This window comes from Protopterus annectens, chromosome 8.part1 (assembly GCF_019279795.1).
Source record: "Protopterus annectens isolate FY-2018-M chromosome 8.part1, PAN1.0, whole genome shotgun sequence".
NCBI lineage: Eukaryota > Metazoa > Chordata > Ceratodontiformes > Protopteridae > Protopterus > Protopterus annectens.
The window spans coordinates 529,910,180-529,929,590 of NC_056742.1; positions in this window are offsets into that span (position 1 = coordinate 529,910,180).

Sequence of the window (19,411 nt, forward strand, 5' to 3'; positions counted from 1 at the left end):
TGTGGTTGTGTAAACTTTTATCTCAAAGTGTGTGTGTCAGCTACTTGGGCAGGGACATGAAACACTGGTTGGATAGAGAGGGTGCTGGAGATTTTAGCTTGCCCAGCTAGGCTGAGATCTGGACCTTATAGCTGTGCCAGTAGAGAGTCTTATTGGGGACATGGGGAGTAAGGGAGCGACCAGCCCCAGACTGACTGTGATCTCTGTGTGCTCTTAAGGGAAATTGCACTTTATTGTGTGTATTTGTTATCCTTTCCTCATATATGAGATGCCCTCTCTGTTGTGCATTAGGAGTGGTATTGCAGTCCTGCTGTGCATTAGAAGGGGCACTGCAGTCTTGTCCAGAAATCTGCAGCAAGATTTTTGTTGCATGTACAATGCTGATAGACATGACTTTGCACAGACCCTTGAAGTGGCAGGTTAACTTTTCAGTGGGATCTTTCATACCAGCTGCTCTAGCAGTGGAACAGTAATGTGGAGATTTTGGTGCAGAATATACAGAGTAGTACTACAACAGAGGCAGGAGCAATACGTTGTAGTACTGGTGAAAAGGTGCATGTGGTTGATAAGTATTGACCATGACACAGACAACACAGAATAGACTAATGCATGTTTTATCCTACCCAGGTTGTGTATGACAGTGCAGGGACTAGCCATTCTCTGCATTAGACATCATCATACCCAAATATGTTAATAGGTGGCAAGGAGCACTCAACATTACTTGGAGGAACACAGTGAGAGGTGACTACAACACTATGACATGGTGTAGGTACATAGTAGATAGACACAGTAATCACATACTTTAGGAGGTTGTGAGGAGCGAGGTATCACATTCTTCAGTCATGGGCTTAAGCTGCTGTGATGTGACCACTGGTGTTGTCCACTGTGTTAATCTGCAGTATCTGGGCTTAGCGTGGTCTGTAGAAGGGAAGGTGCAGAGCTAAGAAATGTGAGTATTCACTGTGATGATGTGTATAGTGTGTTGACCCTAATAATCACCATTGTCCATGAAGTTATTAACCATGAGCAGGGGTGGCAAGATGACTCTCTGCAGGCAATAGCAAGGGGGAAGAACTATGCAAACATGTATGTATAGCTTAATGATGCATCTCAGGCATTGTTCTCAGGGATGCTATTGACCATGAGCTGGACAACTCTCGTGACTCGGTGTGGTGAACTATTTACACACAGGTGACAGTGACATTGTCTCATCAATGTCTGTGTACACTGACGTGGTACAGTATGTGTCTGACCCCCTTACATCTGTATCCTTCCATGGGCACAGAGCACATGACCTCTGGAGGCAGGCTGGAGGGCGTTTGCAATGTGTTTCAACGAAACACCTATAAAGGCTTTATTTGTCACCAGTGACCTCAGCAGTGTTGTTCACTCCCTGTTCCTATACTCCATGGCATTACTCACTTGCTGTTGATCACGTCAGAATCAGTGGAGCACAGTCATCATCTCAACACTGCAGTGGGTAACAGATAATTGTGCCTGTCTCACTTGATCTGCACATCTGCTGGTATATGCCAAGCATTGTAGTCATATCAGGGATAGTCCTTGACTCATAGCAGTATCTAACCCCCCCCCCCACAAACACATCTATCAGCTATGGTACCTCTGAGGCAGTTCTCATTTCAAATGCTGACTACATTGGGGACACAGGTGCAGGCTGTGTGGAATTTTCAGATGAAAGTATTTATTATACCCTGGTGAGGCTGTGTGTTCAGCCTATATTGCTACAAAGGCTTCTGTAATGGTGCGTGTGAGTGAATTCTTTCTACTTTAATGTTGTTGACACTCTTAATGGACATCATTGGACAATACCCCATGCATGTTGCCATCACTGAAGGCCAAACCTGCCTTATTGACATCAGCTATGGCTCACCATGCTATGTTGGATCCTCTACCAGTGGAACAGTATAAAAGTAAGAACATACATGGCACATTGTTTACACACACAAATGTGACCCTATAACTTCATTTGGCATACATTGCACTATGCATGAACATACAGCTATAGCATACTTTGACACACAGTGGATATAAAAAGTTTACGCAATCCAGTTAAATGCCAGGTTTTTGTGATATAAAAATATGCGACCACAATAAATAATTTCAAAACTTTTCCCACCTTTAACATGACGTATAACCTGCACAATTTAATTGAAACACAAACAAATCTGTTGAGGTACAGTAGCAACTAGTTGCCTAGCACAGCAACATGGAGTACCTTCTGTCACGGATTGTAGAGTCACATGACCAGCAGGCCCAACCCATTGGGCTAATGGGAGAGCATCAGATCCATAGTATCAGTCAGCCAGGCGAGTGGTACCTGGATCTGTTGCCCACTGGACCAATCCAGCATCCAAAAATGCCAGGACTATAAGCTATAGCCATCATGGCACTCTCCTTCTTTATGTGTCATTCTCCAGTTCCTGTTCATTACCCAGTGCTCCCTATTACAATTTGTCCATGCCATGTATGCTTGTGTCCATCCATTGTCCGTCTAAGTTTTGTGTGTCTGCCACTGGTCTGCGTTTTATGTGTGCTTCTCTACCCTTTCTACCTGTTGCTCTCCTTCTAACCCATCCACTCCCACCTACCCTTGTGTCCTAGATATAAACAAAGGAGCTCTATTCCTGAAAAAATCAATCCTGCTGTCCTTTTCCTCCTTTCATGCCTTATGGTTACCCTTTTGGGTATTTCCCACTTCTTGCTATTTCTCTTTCCTAGCTGCCTGTTTACCCTTCCATTTGCATGATGGACAGGTGGGCACTTTGCTGTGCATAGTCACAGTGGTGTATCTAATGGCTGGTATGCTGCCCTTCTTGCGTTATGCGGTACTTCATCATGTACATGAAGCTGCCTTCCTTTTGCCACATTCCCTACAATAGCAGTTCTTTTGCCTTCCTGCAGCCTAGCAATGCTTCTTCCATTATCCTTACACTTCTTTTTAATTATACGGTCCTTTCCTTGACCTGCTAGTGCTGTTCATTGCTTATTACATGCCTGATTAACTATGTGGATCTTCACAGAGTGACCACTTGTCTATGAATCCCAACCTTAGGCTTATGTACAACACAGAGAATAATTACTAATTTGTCATGCTCATGGATTTTGGTTTTGATGAAGTCTTAGTATGACAAAATGTAACAAATAAAAAAACATGGTAATACAACTGTAGTGGGAAAATGGAGTGCATGAAGGCCTTTTTACTGCAGTGTAAAAAGGAAAATCTCAGCACAAATGCAAGAGCTAGAGAATAAGGCTTTACCTATTTTGAAGAGGTTATGTGCTGTATTGTAAGGACAGAAATAAAATGACGGGAGCTATAAACAGAAAACACTTTTGGGCAAACACAGCTCATTTGTACAACAACATTCAATTACAGACACTTGTGAATAGCAGATGTGGTTTGCTCTGTTGCTTATTTCACACTGTAGCGACATTTGTTGCTGTTATTCACAGCTATCTTAAGCAAGATGAATATGATGACATAGGAAAAAAAATGATTGGATCATTTCTGTGGCTAGAGCACACTGTTAGCTCTGTCAACACATAGTTTCATAGTTTAGTACTAGGCTATCTGCCCTGGGGCATTTGTAAGCCTAGCCATAGTGATGTGGCTTTTGCCACCCCATGAAATGGTACAAAAATGTACAGAATAGATTTAGAATACTGTGCCTCTGTCTAGTAGTGACACAGTGAAGGTCCCCTTATGTAATAGAATTAGTTTACTGTGCCCCTGTCTAGTAGTGACACAGAGGTGACCCCTGGGGTAACCTTACGATCTCCCATCCACTCATCAAGATTTCTCCTGAAGAGAGTTAGTGAGGGGCTCTGCCTAACATGAACTGGGATTCTGTTCCAGAGCATGGGAAGCCTCTGGGTTATGAATCTATCCCTCCAGCATGTCCTATTCATACTTGTGCCGAGGTTTAAGTCTTTAGCTCTCGTGGTTCTGATGGATTTAGATTTTTTGAGGTGGAGCATGTCCATCAGTTCCTGATTGGACATGGCCTTGTATGTCAGGCACAGATCACCTCCGAGCAGGCGGCATGCTACTGAATAGAGCTGGAGTTTCTTTAGTCTGGCAGAATAAGACATATGTTGGAGACCCTTGATCCTCTTGGTGGGGTACTTTTGTGGTCTCTCCAGCTGTTGCAAATGCCGGGTGAGGTACATACCAAATGGGGCATTGTACTCAATCATGGGTCTGATGAGGGAGGAGTATAGGGGTACAATGACATCCTTGGATCTGGATGTGAATCCCTTCATGATAAGGTGTGCAAGGTAGAATGTCTTTCTAACCACTTTGGCAACGTGGGTGTCAAATGAGAGGTCGCTGTCGACTTGGGTCCCTAGGTCTCTGATTACTTTTTCCGTACTCAGTGGGTTGCTGTCTATGTGATAATTTGTGGGTACTTTGTTTTTCCCAAAGGGGATGACTATACATTTTTTGGCATTTAGTTTAAGGCCATGACTCCGGCACCAGTTACTGACCTTCCAGTATTAAAAAAATTTAAAAATCCTCAAGACAAAAAAAATCTCTTACTATTTGCATGTTTCGCATAAGTTCTCAAAGTCACAGCTATCAATTGCAGCTCCTGGTTTGCAGTGATTACTGCAAAACCTCAGGAAGAGTGTGAGGGAAGGTCTGTTAATAGTTGAAGGACTATAAATTCATAGCCTTAGGGGAAAAAATCTCCACTTCAGCTACCTTCTTTTGTTGAGGGTTTACAACTACTGTGAATACCTTAGGAAGTTTGAGAACAGGGAAACCAGGACAATTCAGGTAAAAAGAGAAAGTAGTCAGGTTGGAGAAACTGTGTAAGGTATCTTGACTCTCTCTGCTGCTTTATTTTACATGGGAGAAGAAAAACACCTCACTTTCTTATGTCTAGCATGACTCATTTAAACAGGGCAAGAGGGCTTGAAAAAGATTCTGTGAACAGAAGACAAAGCAGTAAAACAAGATCATATTAGCATAGCAGCTTCAATGGCAGCCATCCTGGGAACAAGATGTTAGGAGGCATAATCTTCATTACTGGCATTCAGTTTTAGAAATTCAATAATGAATTTAACAAAAGTGCTTTAGAACTCCATGTATGGTTTTGTTCATTACTGACATTCAGAAATGAATGCTGATAATGCAGCTTCAGTCAGTGTTGAAGCATTCAGTGTTCCCTGTTAGCTGTAGGCAGCTACTTGTTACATTTTTAGCAAGTTGTTTGCTGCAGTATAAAGAACAGAAAGGATTTTCTTTGGTTCTCAAGTACAAGAAAACCTTTTTTTTTATTTGGTCCGCAACTTAAAATTGAGAGGAATGTCAGAATGGGTACTGTCTCAGGGTGCCAAAAGAGCTCACTGCACCTATGCTGCTTTTGATAAAACATATTAAAATATAATACGATGTGCTTAGAATGAGTTGATATACTATACAAAGATGCCAAAAAAAAAGTGAGTTTCAAGGTGGAAGTTAAATGATCTAATTTAGTCAACCAGTGACTAATCTAAGAGGTTAACACTGCTAAGTCCTAGGTCACTTGTGTATTAATAAAGCATGTTTCCTGTTCAATTCTCTGTAAGAATAATTCATAAAGGAATTAATGCCTTCCCCTATAAATGGACAAAAAAAAAAAAAAAACAAAGAAAAAAAAGAATCCTGGCTGTCCTTTTGACATACTTCATTTCATAAATGAGTCATTGATAACTACATGTTAAGGGTTTTCTTGTAACCCAGGCTAGGCCTGCAAGTGGTCTTGTAATGTTCAGTGCTCTATCCTGGTAAACAAAATGTAAATAAAAACTAAGTAACTAATAAATACTAGTCTATAGCGTGTTTTGTGACATTCAAGTACTGAAACATATTTGACGTGCATGATTAATACTTAAACATTGCAAAAGCAAAACTAGCGCAAACTAAAAAAATTGTCATTGGAAATAGGATTTAGACTGGCACATGCGTATTCCTGCCCCATGAGTTTGATCCCTTGTCACTGTATAGTAAATATGCGCATAGTGCAATTTCAGATACTGATGGATCACCTGGTATTAAACTTACAGCAGAAAGTTTCAGCCAAAGGTAAACTCTCCCACATTCATAAAATCTTAAGAGAGGAAACATTTAATTGTTCTGGGAATTTTTGGAACTACTTCTTATCCATTAACAGCGACTTACCTAAAGAGCAAGACAAGCTAAATATTCTGGAATCAGTTAGTAAAACTACATCTTCCATTAAATGGAAGCTTTATACCTGGAAATTCTTACACAGGTCTTTTTATACATCTTTAGTAATGAGTAAAATTAATAAAAAAGATAATATTTGTAGGAGGTGTAATTCCGTGATAAATGCTGACTGGGCTCACATGTTCTTTGACTGTACAAAATTGCATGATTATTGGAAACGTTAATAATTTTCTACAAGCTTTATTTACTGATAACTTTGCAATTTCAAAATCACTAATCCTCTTCAACGCACTCACTCCAAAATGTGTTAAAAATTTAAATTTGATTTACTTTGGTCAATTCTAGCGGTGGCTAGAAATATTATTACTAGAAATTGGATCTCTGATTCCCCTCCTTCTTTTATAGAATTTAGAAATGTTTTAACTGAGATGTGTCAATTAGAACTGATGACAATTAAATCAAGAACTTAGAGAAAAACATCATTCTACAATATGTGGGTTACTTTACAGAAATTATTAGAAAAATAATCTGTTTCTCTGTGAAAACTGTATGTATTTGTACACTGAGGAAACCAAAATGTGGATGTCTTTGTAAATACTTTAGTTGCTTTATGAGTGTAAATGTTTTTCTTCTTATTGTTAACTACATGTATACATTTTTAAATTCTATTGCTTCACTGTTAAAATCAATAAAGATCTTTTTAAAACAAGATATGTATTACAGCTATAGTAATCTCACAGCAAAAGACAACATCACTATATACCCAACTGAACACACCAAAGTGCTAGGAGTGGAAATAGACAATAAACTAAAATTTGACATTCACATATCCATGACCATAAAAAAAGTCCACAAAAAACTAGGAGCGCTATACAGAAATAAGCAACTTCTCACCAAAGCAGCAAAGATTTCAATAGCAAATTCCCACCTTATCTCCACCCTACTTTATGCCTGTCCAATATATACCAACCTAAGGCAATGCGATCTAAACAAGCTAGAGACCTGCTACAACAAAATCGCCAAATTCGTCACAGGGGCATCCTACCATAGTCACCACTGTCTCTCACTTGCTGAACTGGGCTGGCTTGAACTCCCCCACCTCCTTCAATGGTATCAACTCTCACTCGCCCACAAACTAGTAAACCATCCACTAAATGTCCCATCCCTCCAGAATCTACTCCAACCCTATCGCACCACCAGACCACTAAGATCCAGCAACAAAAATCACTTGCAGATCACTAAAGCCAATAACTCTGCTGGTGAAGCACTATTCTCTTGCACCATAGCCAAATTATGGAACTCCCTCCCACCCACAATTACCTCCATACCATCATGCACCCACTTTAAAACTTTACTAAAAGCGCACCTAAAAACATGCTGGCTATGCCCTTGCAACTCCCTCTCTAATATCACCCACCCCATCCAAACACTACCTTTCTTTCCACTCCACTGACTACCTTGATTATAGCAAGCTCAGATACTCATAAGCCAGTACTTATTATACAGCAGGAACTTCTTGTAACATTTGTTAATGTCTGTTATGTACTTCACAGATAAAGATTCTAGTTGTCTACTGATGTACTATGTTCTTCATCTGTAAATATGTTGTAAGTAATTGCTATGTAAATTGTTAATCACTATGTAATCCAATGTAACTACTGTCTGTTTATTTTAACTGTGGAGCTTTTCTTCCCGGGCCTCCGCTGAAAATGGACTTACGTCCAGTCGGACACTCCCGGTCAACAAATATAAATAAATAAAAATAAATAAATAATTTCAAAAAATAAATAATATGACCTAACTGCACTGCAGTATAGAAAAGCAACTTTAAGACATAATTGTTGCGGGCCTATTTCATGGTCAGCAACCAATAGGATGCAGATATGGTCCTATCTTTATTTTTCAGTGCTACATTCATTATAATGAGTGTTTTCTATGCAGTTTTCAGACTTTTAAGATGTGAGTAATTCATATCCCATTTCTAGTGAGCAAGATGATCGCATGCCTTTCAGGACTGCATTAGTAATACGTTTTATCAAAATAACCAAATGCTGAATGTGATAGTTTTCAGAAATACAATAACCATTTCAAGTTAACCAGAACTTTTTATTATTAGGGAACTTTGCTTCTTAGAATAAGCAATATTAGTTGTTTCATTTAGAAGTCTTGTAGGCCATTAAGATAATCTCAGTGCATACCCTGGGTTAAAAACATAGGAGCCATACAGCCATTACCATGCACAAAGATTTTATGTAGTAGGTATTTGTAAAACTGATGCATTTATATGCTACAGGTGGTTCTTGCCATTTGAGTACAGAGTGAAAAAATACAAAAAAAGTGAAGTGAAGTATTGTTAACCCGTATTTTTCCAAGAGGGCCATAGCATAAGGAGTTCAAAATGTTATAAGATGTAAAAGGTCTGTATATGACCAGCATCTGCTCTGTGTGTGAGTGGAAGTGAGTTTGGCCATTACTAGCCCTCACTTAGCTCAAAAGCAGCCCTTCTTATTTATATTTAAATCATGCTTGTCACTGAGTACAAAATATATACCGCACATAGTTTTGGTCAATATGAAAAGCTGATTTTTTTATATGCGTCAAGTCTGTTGAGCAAATGAAATATGACATTTTTCACAGGATTACAGGTGCCAATGTACTTATGATGGGCATTTTTTGTCTGATTTTAGGCACTCAAAAATTTACAACTGCGGTATGTATAAGATATGCTTTTCTGGATCCTATGAAAAACTATTTTGATTGTGTGAACTGTGTTTATTCCAACTATTTAGGAGTTAAGTGAAAAGTTACCATCAGTCCAGTAAGGCAAACATAATCCCTTTCTAGTTCTCAGTAACATTTTTGTGATCCTGCAAATATTTTTTAATTTGCATTCCTGCTCCTGCAAGTGTCATAGTTAAATAAAATCTGAATGAAGTTGGCTCCATGGTGCATAGATTTCAGCCCTGCTGACTTGGTTTTCAGCAGGATCCTGGGTGTTGGAAGATGGGCAGAGAATGGGTGGAGGTGAGAAGTGAAGGTCAGTTCACTCATCTTGGTGGGAGATCATTAACATTCCACTACAAGATTATTATCTGACCCAAGTCACAGTAATGTGTCCTTCCACATAGGGGCTCATGAAGTGGAGTTCATGAACTCCAAACTAGCATACCAAGAGTGCAGAAACAATCACTCACAGCAGTTTGGCACAACCAGGCATTGCTCCCTGTCTGCTGCTTGACAGAGAAAAGCTCATGAGAAATGAATAGGCTGATCAGGATAAGGTTTGATGGATGGGGAGGAACATGGGTTAAAATATTTAAAAAAGCCCAGCACTTTGTTTTAAAAGTGAAAAAAGTCAAAATATTAAATTTGGTGTCTGAGAGCAAACCAGGCCTGACTTGGTTCAGAGCAATAACATTGATATAATTTATGGTACACTGCTCAGTAAGATTGAGGCCAGAATATTAAAAACTATGTTATAAGGCTGAATTGTTTATTTTTTCTCATTTTTTTAAATTAAAAAAATGTATGGTAAAAGAACAGCCTTTATCCATGCACACAAAAGAAAGAGTTGGTTACTCTGAGGGGCCTTAACACAGTTCCCTATAAGACAGTGTCACCACAGTTTCTGCTGCTGTTAGCCATCATTGATATTGTCACTTTCCTACTCAGGGCTACCCACCTATCACATACCCTTCTTTTTCCTCTCTCGTTCTCCCCACAGCTCATTTGTTTGTATATCCTTTTCTTCAGGCCATATTCTGCAGTGACCTAACAACATACCTCTCAACCACCATGACCTAACAACATACCTCTCAACCACCATGCAGACGGACAATAGAGGTATGACTGCCGAATCCTACACAAATGCACTTTATAAGCACTTACACGAGTGCATGGATCATGCTATCCCTAATAGAACCAAGATGTTATCCTCCAAAAAAAGAAAGCCAATCTGGTGGTCCTCTGCCATAAACAAACTCTACAACAGAAGAAAGAAACTGTTGCAAAAAAGAGTAAAATCCCATGACTGGAGGAACTCCCTGGTCAACCTCAGTAAGAAGCTGAGATCCCTCATAAAATCCTCCAAAGCTAGTTACGAAAACAAAATTGCCACTGACTCTAAAGACAACCACAAAACATTCTATGACTATTTCAAGAATCTAAATAGGAACACTCAGATCTGCTCTGAGTTACAGCATAATGGCACTAAATATACAGAACCAACTGATATTGCCAGCATCCTAGCAGATAGGTTCAGTGCTAACTTTACCCCCCTCTTACCCCCTAGAGGGCCCATCTCTATACCGGAAGAATGCAAAGTTCCTATAATCACGGCTGCACAGGTAAAAAACACACTCTCCAAAGCCAAGAACACAGCATCCATGGGACCTGACAATATCCCAGGCTGCGTTCTACATGAACTACAGAATGAACTGGCACCCTACCTAAGTAACATGTTCAATCATAGCCTCACCTCAGGCTTTGTACCCACTGAATGGCACACCATGACAGTTATCCCACTCCACAAAGGGGGAGCCACGACAGACCCTGGGAACTACCACCCCATTAGCCTGACGAGCCTGGTCTGCAAGGCCATGGAACGTATCATCGTGGAACTCATAAACAAAGACACTGGTAATCTCCAAACTCTGGACCCTACTCAGTTTGGATTTGTAAAAGGCAGATCGTGTCTCCTAAACTTGATTGACTTCTTTGAAGCAGTCACCAAAGCCATAGATGAGGGTAAAATGGTTCACACAGCTTATCTAGATCTCGTCAAGGCTTTCAACACCATCCCCCACTCTGGAATTATAGATAAGCTCACTAAACTAGGTATAAATCCCTATGTCACAAGATGGGTTGCCAACTGGCTCACGGACAGAACCCACACTGTGAAAGTAGCGGATTCCAAATCTGACATCAGACCAGTGACAAGTGGAGTACCACAGGGTTCAGTCCTGGGTCCTCTCCTGTTTGGTATCTACTTCTCTGAAGTGCAGGCCAACACAGAAGGTCTTTGGCTAACAAAGTTTGCAGATGACTGCAAACTAGGAGCCATAATCGAAACTCCTAACGATGTGGACAAACTACAAAAGGGCCTCACTGAGACAGATACCTGGTGTCAAAGCCATGGCCTGAAGCTCAATGCCAAAAAGTGTATTGTCATCCCTTTGGTAAAACTCTGTACCCATGAGCTACCACATAGCTGGTAGTCTACTTAATGCCGAAAATGTGATAAGAGACCTTGGGACACAGGTGGACAGTAGTCTCTCCTTTGATAATCACATCGCCACAGTGGTCAGGAAATCCTTCTACGTGGCTCATCTCATCACAAAAGGATTCTCATCCAGAAAAAGGAGGTCATTGTTCCCCTCTACTCATCACTCATTAGACCCATTATAGAGTACAACGCCCCTTTTGGTATGTACCTCACAAGACATCTACAACAACTGGAAAGACCACAGAAATACCTCACAAAGAGGATTACTGGCCTCAAACAGATGCCCTATGTAGACCGTCTCAAAAAACTACAGCTTTACTCCATCGCATATCGCCTACTCAGGGGCGATCTCTGCCTAACATACAAAGCTATGTAAAACCCAGAGCTGTTGGACATGCTCCACTTAAAGAAATCCCTATCCCTCCAAGCTACATGCTCTAGGGACCTTAACCTTGTCACCACAATAAACAGAACATGCTGGAGGGATAGATTCCTGTCCCAGAGACTTCCCATACTCTGGAACAGACTACCTATCTATGTCAAACAGAGCTCCTCATTAGCACTCTTCAAGAAAAATCTTGATGATTGGATGGGAAATGGGAAATTCACCCCGGGGATCACTTCTGTGGCTCTGCTCGACAGGGGCACAGGAAAATAATTTTCTTGGGTGGCAAACGCCAGGGTACATTTTTTGGCTAGGCTTGTATGGGCCCCTAGGGCTGATAGCCTAGTACCTACCTATGAACTTAGGACAAGAAATCTGGACAAAGCCTAAAATAATGGGGGACAGAGACTCAAAAATAGGGACAGATTTGAAAAATTGCTCTTATAAACTTAGACAGTTGCTAGAATAACAGAATTTGAGTTAAAATGCATTTTCTGAATGCTGTAGAGTATGAAACTCAGATGTGTGTCTTTCTTTAGTGACATCAATCCTCAATGATTTGCCCCAAAACTACACATTTTATGAAAAAGAGATAAAAAATATGAGGCAAAAATCTGGCAGCAATATTTTGCTGCACTGTTATCCCTTGATCACCTCACCAGTCCTATGCATGGATTAAAGTAAGTCAAGTAGCACGCAGTTAGACACTGTGGATGAGAAAGGGACATAGAAGGACGTTGCTGGTCAGCTGCAGGGAAAAAACAACTCCATAAATGTTTTAAAGACCCCCTGCAGCTGCCACAGCATAAGGCAAGGAGAAAAAAATCCTGTAAAGTAAGCACTTAATCCAAAGATATACACCAGGGTGTGATGCGTTATCGTCTATATACCTTCTAGTGTCTGTCATATAAAATGTATCACTTATTCAAACTGAACAGGTACTGTGAGTTTTCATAACATATTTTGTATTTTAGAAATATTAAAAAAGATACACTGGGTGGGGTTCATGTGAACCTGTTGTATTTATTTATTTTGTTTTTATTCTTTAATTGTGCCAGTAGACTGGTCTACAATTTCAGCCATGACCTGGGACACAAGGCAGCAACACATCAATCTGCATCACTACAGTCAGAAATCAATTACAGATCTGCATAATTCTTGTGAAGTAAAATGGTATATATAATGTTTTGTTTAAACAAAATAAATAGGGCAATAAAACAGACTAAAAAAGTAAATTAAACAATATCAGCCATACTGGTAACTAATTAATTAGATGCATGCACTGTACTATCATTCTGATAGCAGTCCTATTATAATCTTACACAAAGCAATGCCAGCTATAGCTGAGAGTGTGTGCTGTAGGGAAAGTGGCCCTGTAGTGTACAAATCCCAGCAATGTGAATACCTGCGCAATATAGCTCTGTCCTGCATTGTCCAAAAACAATATGTCTCTGTATTTCAGATAGCCAATTTGTTCTATAGATTAAGTAAAATCATGATTGTTATGGAAAAGGGATTTGTGGATTTTGCCTTGTACAGTTAATAGTTTGTTGTAATTTACTGATGGCATCCAGTACACTATAGAGTGAACAGAAAAGATTGTATACCACTCACAATAATCAGAAATGATAAAGTGTCTTCTGTTGTTAAGGTATTTACTCTGTGAGCACCTCTCTTTGCCACACCCTGTTCAGTATGTGAGGACATGGTCAGACTTCTTGACTTCCTAGGCAGTCATGGTTTATCATTCCTCAGTGATCATTTCAAAACCTACCCTTCCATCACAATTCCCTTGTCAGACTGGACCATGATACAAATAATTATTATTCCAAAATTATTCATGTCCTTAGCAACTCTAATTTGATGAAACTCTAAATATACTGTTATGCCAGCTGCTCACAGTTTTAATTAATTGCATAACTTGCTGCGTATCTATATCAAAAACACATCCTTGTTAGAAACTCTTATGATGGGATATTGCCACAGTGTACTATGCCTGGATGTAGCCTGCAGTGGGATCTACTCACACCTGTGAGGTTTGGTCATGAGGGTGAAGCCTGAAGACAGCTAAGTAGACATGAATAACCCCCAGGGTTAACACTAAGCCAGACATGGTATACTGTTATTATACTATGGATTATATTTAGTTCGTTATAGATAAGTTAACACAGTTATAAACTATTTCCCATCTGGATACCTACTGATTCATCACATTACATCACATTCATGACATTATATCATCATATGTTTTAATTTATGCGTCAATGTATGTTTCAATCTATGTACCAACCTATTCCTCATTTTATGTTTCTATATCTGTTTTAAAGTTCTGTATCAACTTATGTCTTATTTTATGTTTCAATGTATGTTTCAAGCTATATATTTTTTAAATTGTTTCTTTCATTATGTTTGTAATATACTGGAGCTTTTCTCTTCGGGTCTCCACTGAAAATTGACTCAGGCCCAGTTGGATCAACCTGGTTAACAAATGTCAGATAAATAAATAATAAAATAAATTTCAAGGATTTCATCAGCTTTCAATGATCAATGCTACTTTTGTCTTCTTTTCATTGACTAGTATATCTGGTTTTCTCGCATTTATTTTTTGAACTGTTGATAGTGGGTGGTCCCTTGTGATATAAACTTCACCAATTTCTATAATGCTTTGTGGTTCATGTTTCTGATGTTTCTCAGCTACTTCAGTGTTGTAATGTTTGCATGATCTCCAATGCAACAGTTTTGCCCCACTATTATGCCTTTCAGTATACAGGCTCTCTGCCATTAGTGTATCACACCCAGCAACAAGATGTGTGACTGCTTCCAGTTCTGTTTTAGAAAACGTGCATTTGTCTCTTTCTCCAATGTTTTTAATGGACTTTGTAAACCAATCTGCACATAGCCCATCTTTTGGTTTAAAATCACATTAAACTGGATGAGTACAATTTTGTTAAAAATGACTTGCCTTGAATTCCATCTATTTTTGGGATTCCCAAAATGCATAAAGATTTTAACTCCCCTCATGTGACCAATTGTCGATGCTAATGACTCTAAAAGATATGGTATAGCCAAGTTTATTGACAACAAGCTTAAAAATATATTGAACAATGAGACTCATATTTATAAAGATTCATGGAATTTTTTAGGTAAGGTTCCAGTGAACATTGATGTGCATTGGCTTTTTTTGGTGACCATTGATATCAAGGACCTTTTTTCTGTGATACCACATAATTTGGGTCTGGAACGGTTCATATTATATTTGGTTAAGTATTCTAATTTGGATGACGATGTAGTGAAATGTTTGTTTTCCTTAATAGAAATTGTACCGAACACCAGTTTCTTGTGGTTTGAAGGCACTATATACAAATAAGTGCAAGTAGTAGCAATGAGGGCTCCTTGTGCCCCTGTATTTGCAAATATTTTGGGAGCACAATTTTGCTTTCAACAGTCCTTTTGCACAATGTTGGAGCCTTTATGGGCATTATTTGGATGATATAATCATACTTTGGTGTGACACAGAGGCCAAGTTGGATGATTTTTTTTACCTGTATTAATACAACTACTGATTTTTTTTGCTGTTTAAACTGCGGTGGTGGTGCTGCGGTAGCATTGTCGCCTCACAGTAAGATGTTGTCCTGTTCGATTCTCAGCTAAAGCGTCTCCTGTGTGGAGACATGCATGAATGGGCGTACCTTCATTGAAGGTTGTGCATCAGAGCTGGCAACTCGGCATGTAAAAATCTACTGCCAATCATTAGCGGACTGGAGTTCCACTGTGGCGACCCCTAACCGGGAAAAGCCGAAAGATACAACAACTGATTTTTTGCTGTTCACTATGACAAAATCATCTGAGTCAATTAACTATCTTGACATTCAATTAAAAATAGATGCTGTGAATAATTGTTTTACATCTACCCTGTATAGGAAGCCCACTTATTCCAATTTCCTTCTGCATTATCAAAGTATACACCCATATCATCAGAAAAAGGCCCCTGTTAAAGACCAATTGGTGCAGTTAGCATGGATGACATCTGAGGAGGAATGTTTTATACATGAATGTTATGCATTTAAAAATATGTTATTAAATAGAAGTTATCCCTCCACACTTTTTGAAGACATTTTTTAAGAGGCAAAAGAAAAAAAAGGAATAGATTGATTTACAAACCACTTTTAGGATCTAATAATGATAACACAGATGTAGTATCTGCAAAGAAGACTACTTTTAATAGGGAAGTGCACGTTGACCTATAACCAAAGCGGGGGCTTGGTGAAAGATATTTTGACAACTAATTGGAGAATACTTAAATTGGGTGGTACTGATATGGACAAGTTAGGACCTCACCCATTGAACACATTTAGATGTGACTTGAACATTAAAATCTACCTTGAGTGACATCTTTGTTGTGACTATATGTCCAGAAGAATACCTAAGATGTCAAAATGTGGGGGATGTTCAAGCTGCCCCTTTATTTATGAGGATATGGGAAAATTAAGTGTCCAAGTCGATGTAACTGTAGAACTGACAGAGTGGTCTACCTAGCAAGTTGTAAGCAATGTCCATCCTTTTATGTGGGTAAGACCAAAAGGTGTCTTAAAGATTGAATATATGAGCATTTGAAGGGCATTAGGGAAAAAGAAAGTATGAACGCCTTATGGAGGCACATACAGACAAATGAAGGACACACATTTGTTTTTTTTTTTTATCATTTTCATGATGTATTTAGATGAGAGAGTGGGGCCATGGAAAATGTGTTTAGAATGTAAAGTGACTGAGTGGCAGATAAAGACGAATGCCACTGGTCCATATGGGTTGAATGATTTTATTTCCATCTCTTCTTTCCTAAAGTTAAGGGCATTAACTTATTAGGGTTGTAAACAAGTAATTTTAGTTACTTTATATTTATGTATTTTATTGGTTTAAATTGTTCTCGTTCAGTATTTTGTATTCATGATAGTTTTTATGATGTTCAACTATACGGTGTCCTGTACCTTTAAAAGAAGTAGCCCATGTGTCCAGGAAATGACACATTGTAACATTTGCGGGTTTTGTATATTTTTAAACTGTTCTAATGATTGTTACTGTTACTCTGATGAAGTTCTTATGTGGTAGGGGATGAAAGCGCTAAATGTGACAGTTTTTGGGTTGTTTTTTAAAATCACATAAAAGTTTTCTTTAATATACCACATTTTTGTAATTGTTTTATACATAGCCATTCAGTTACAGTACATCAAGCCTATCTATTTTGGATTTTTCCTGTGTATCTGCAGGTGGTTACATGATTGAGTTTTCTTTTAAATGACTATGAACTCTGTTGGCATCAATTCCAGGACATGGTTTATACATTTTCGGAAAGAAAGTTAATGCTCTATAGTTTTATCTATTTATAGTTTTAGCATCTAGGTTCACTCTTAAGGAGGAGTATTGCTTTTCCTGTTGTTAACCAGGTTGGAGTCTGTTCAGAGTGTGGATATAAATAATTCTTACTCAAGAATAAATCTTCATGTAAAGATGTTTATACCTTTAGCCAGACATTAGGTACTGCATCTGAGCCTGGGTTTTTCCATTTAGGAGCTTTTCTTAATTTTGTTTCAGTTTCCCTGGCTATTACTTCATCTCATTTCATATCTAGTACATTTGAACTTCTTACTGTTTCTTTTACTTCTTCTAGCCATTCAGCATCTGTGTTATGTCCCACAGGATCTTCACAGACATTTCTCCAGAATGTGTCTATTTCTTCTTTTCTTAGTGGTATTTCTACTTCTTTTGCCTTGTTCTCAATTCTCTATAAAACTTTTTTGTGTCATCAATGAATTGCTTATTTTGTACTTTTCCTTTATATTTATATTCATCTATTTTAAGTTTTTCTGTCTGTGCTGATATCTTTAATTTATTATTTGCAATGGTGTACAATAAATCCTGGTGCGTTCTCATACTGCATGTTGCTTTTATCGCATCTATCTTTCTAAGTATTTTTGTTGATCTGTTCCCTCTCTGTACTATTCTAACAATTACACTTCTTGTCTTATTTGCTTTATAGTTTGTTTCTCTTCAGTACTTCCATGGTGGCATTTTATTTCTCCCCTTCATTTCCCTTATTGTCCTGTGTTTTTGAGGTAAAACTTTATCTGTTATTAATTGAGCTACACAGTAATATATTCTGTTTACTTCTCTTACAGTATATCACATGAATTTCTGTCAAGAGTCTTTATTACCGTGTTCATTTGTTTTATCAAACTTCTAACATTTTGGGTGTTACTAACTTTCTGTAATCTATTCCTTTCATTGATCTTAATATGTCTATCTGTCCCTATTAAATCAAGCAGCTCTACCCTTAGATAATTTTCTTCTAACCTGAGAGCAAATTCTTTGTTCTTCATTTCCTGTAGACATTCTATAGAAAATTCTAGAACATCTTCCTGTGGCATATTCTCTTTTGCTTCATCCTGAGTCATCCTTTGCTTTTTCATATGGGAACTCACTGGTCTATCACTCCACAACACTGACTACATCGGAGTTGCCATTGTTTCCTGCTCCTTCCCTTGATGTGCAACTGCAGCTGAACTTTTGTACTGGTTTCCTACTGAAGGTTCCAAAGTATCTTCATATGACAACTGACATATGACATATGATACTTCCCATTCTGTGGGTTTCTCCTTAATTTTGGGACTATTTGTTCTGTTATGTTGTGATGTTACCAGAGTTGGATTTTCTACAGTAAATCCTTCACTTTGCAGGTAATACATGACTTCACTTTCTGTTTCTTTAACTTCTCCATTACTAATCCTCTTTTCTGATTTACCCCTTTGTTTTCTTATTTTTTTGTATTGTAAACTTTTATTTATCTGGATGCCTTTGCCTGCATTTCTCATCAAATATCTCTGGTGTTGCTTTTTTTTGTATTGATTAGTTTTGCTTTCTCTTTTGCATAAATATTACACCATATTGAATCTCGTTTTCCTTCTCACGTCCATATTTCATCTTCAGATGTCTCTCACTCCTCCTGTTTCTCCTTACTTTGGGGATTCATTGTTCCATCATGCTGTGACATAACCTAGACTTTCTACACCTAAATCCTTCATTTCACAGGTATTCCATAACTTTGTCTTCTAGTTGTTTAACTTCTCCTTTACTATTCTTCTGTTCTGCATTCCCCTTTGGGATCTTATTTTTTTGTTTTGTGAAATTTTCCATATCTGGGTGCCTTTGATATAGATAGTACCCCTTTAATCTCAAACCTAGTGGTGTGAGACTTGGAAACACAGACTGATAGCAAGCTAAACTTTGATCACTATGTCTCCATAGTGGTAAGGAAGCCTAAGACTTTGCACATCTCATAAATAAGAGCATCGCATCCAAGACCAAGGAAGTTCTTATTCTGCTGTACTCGACCCTTATCAGACCACTAATTGTTTACAATGTCTCTTCTGTATGTACCTCACCAGACACCTGCAGCAACTGGAGACACCACAGAGGTTTCTAACAAAGGGAATCCTGGGCCTCCAAAGCATGACCTACATGGATAGGCTGAAAGCCCTGCCACTATACTTTGAGACGTGACCTGTGCTGGCCTACAGAGCAGTCTCTGACCCTGTCCTAATGGAAATGTTGC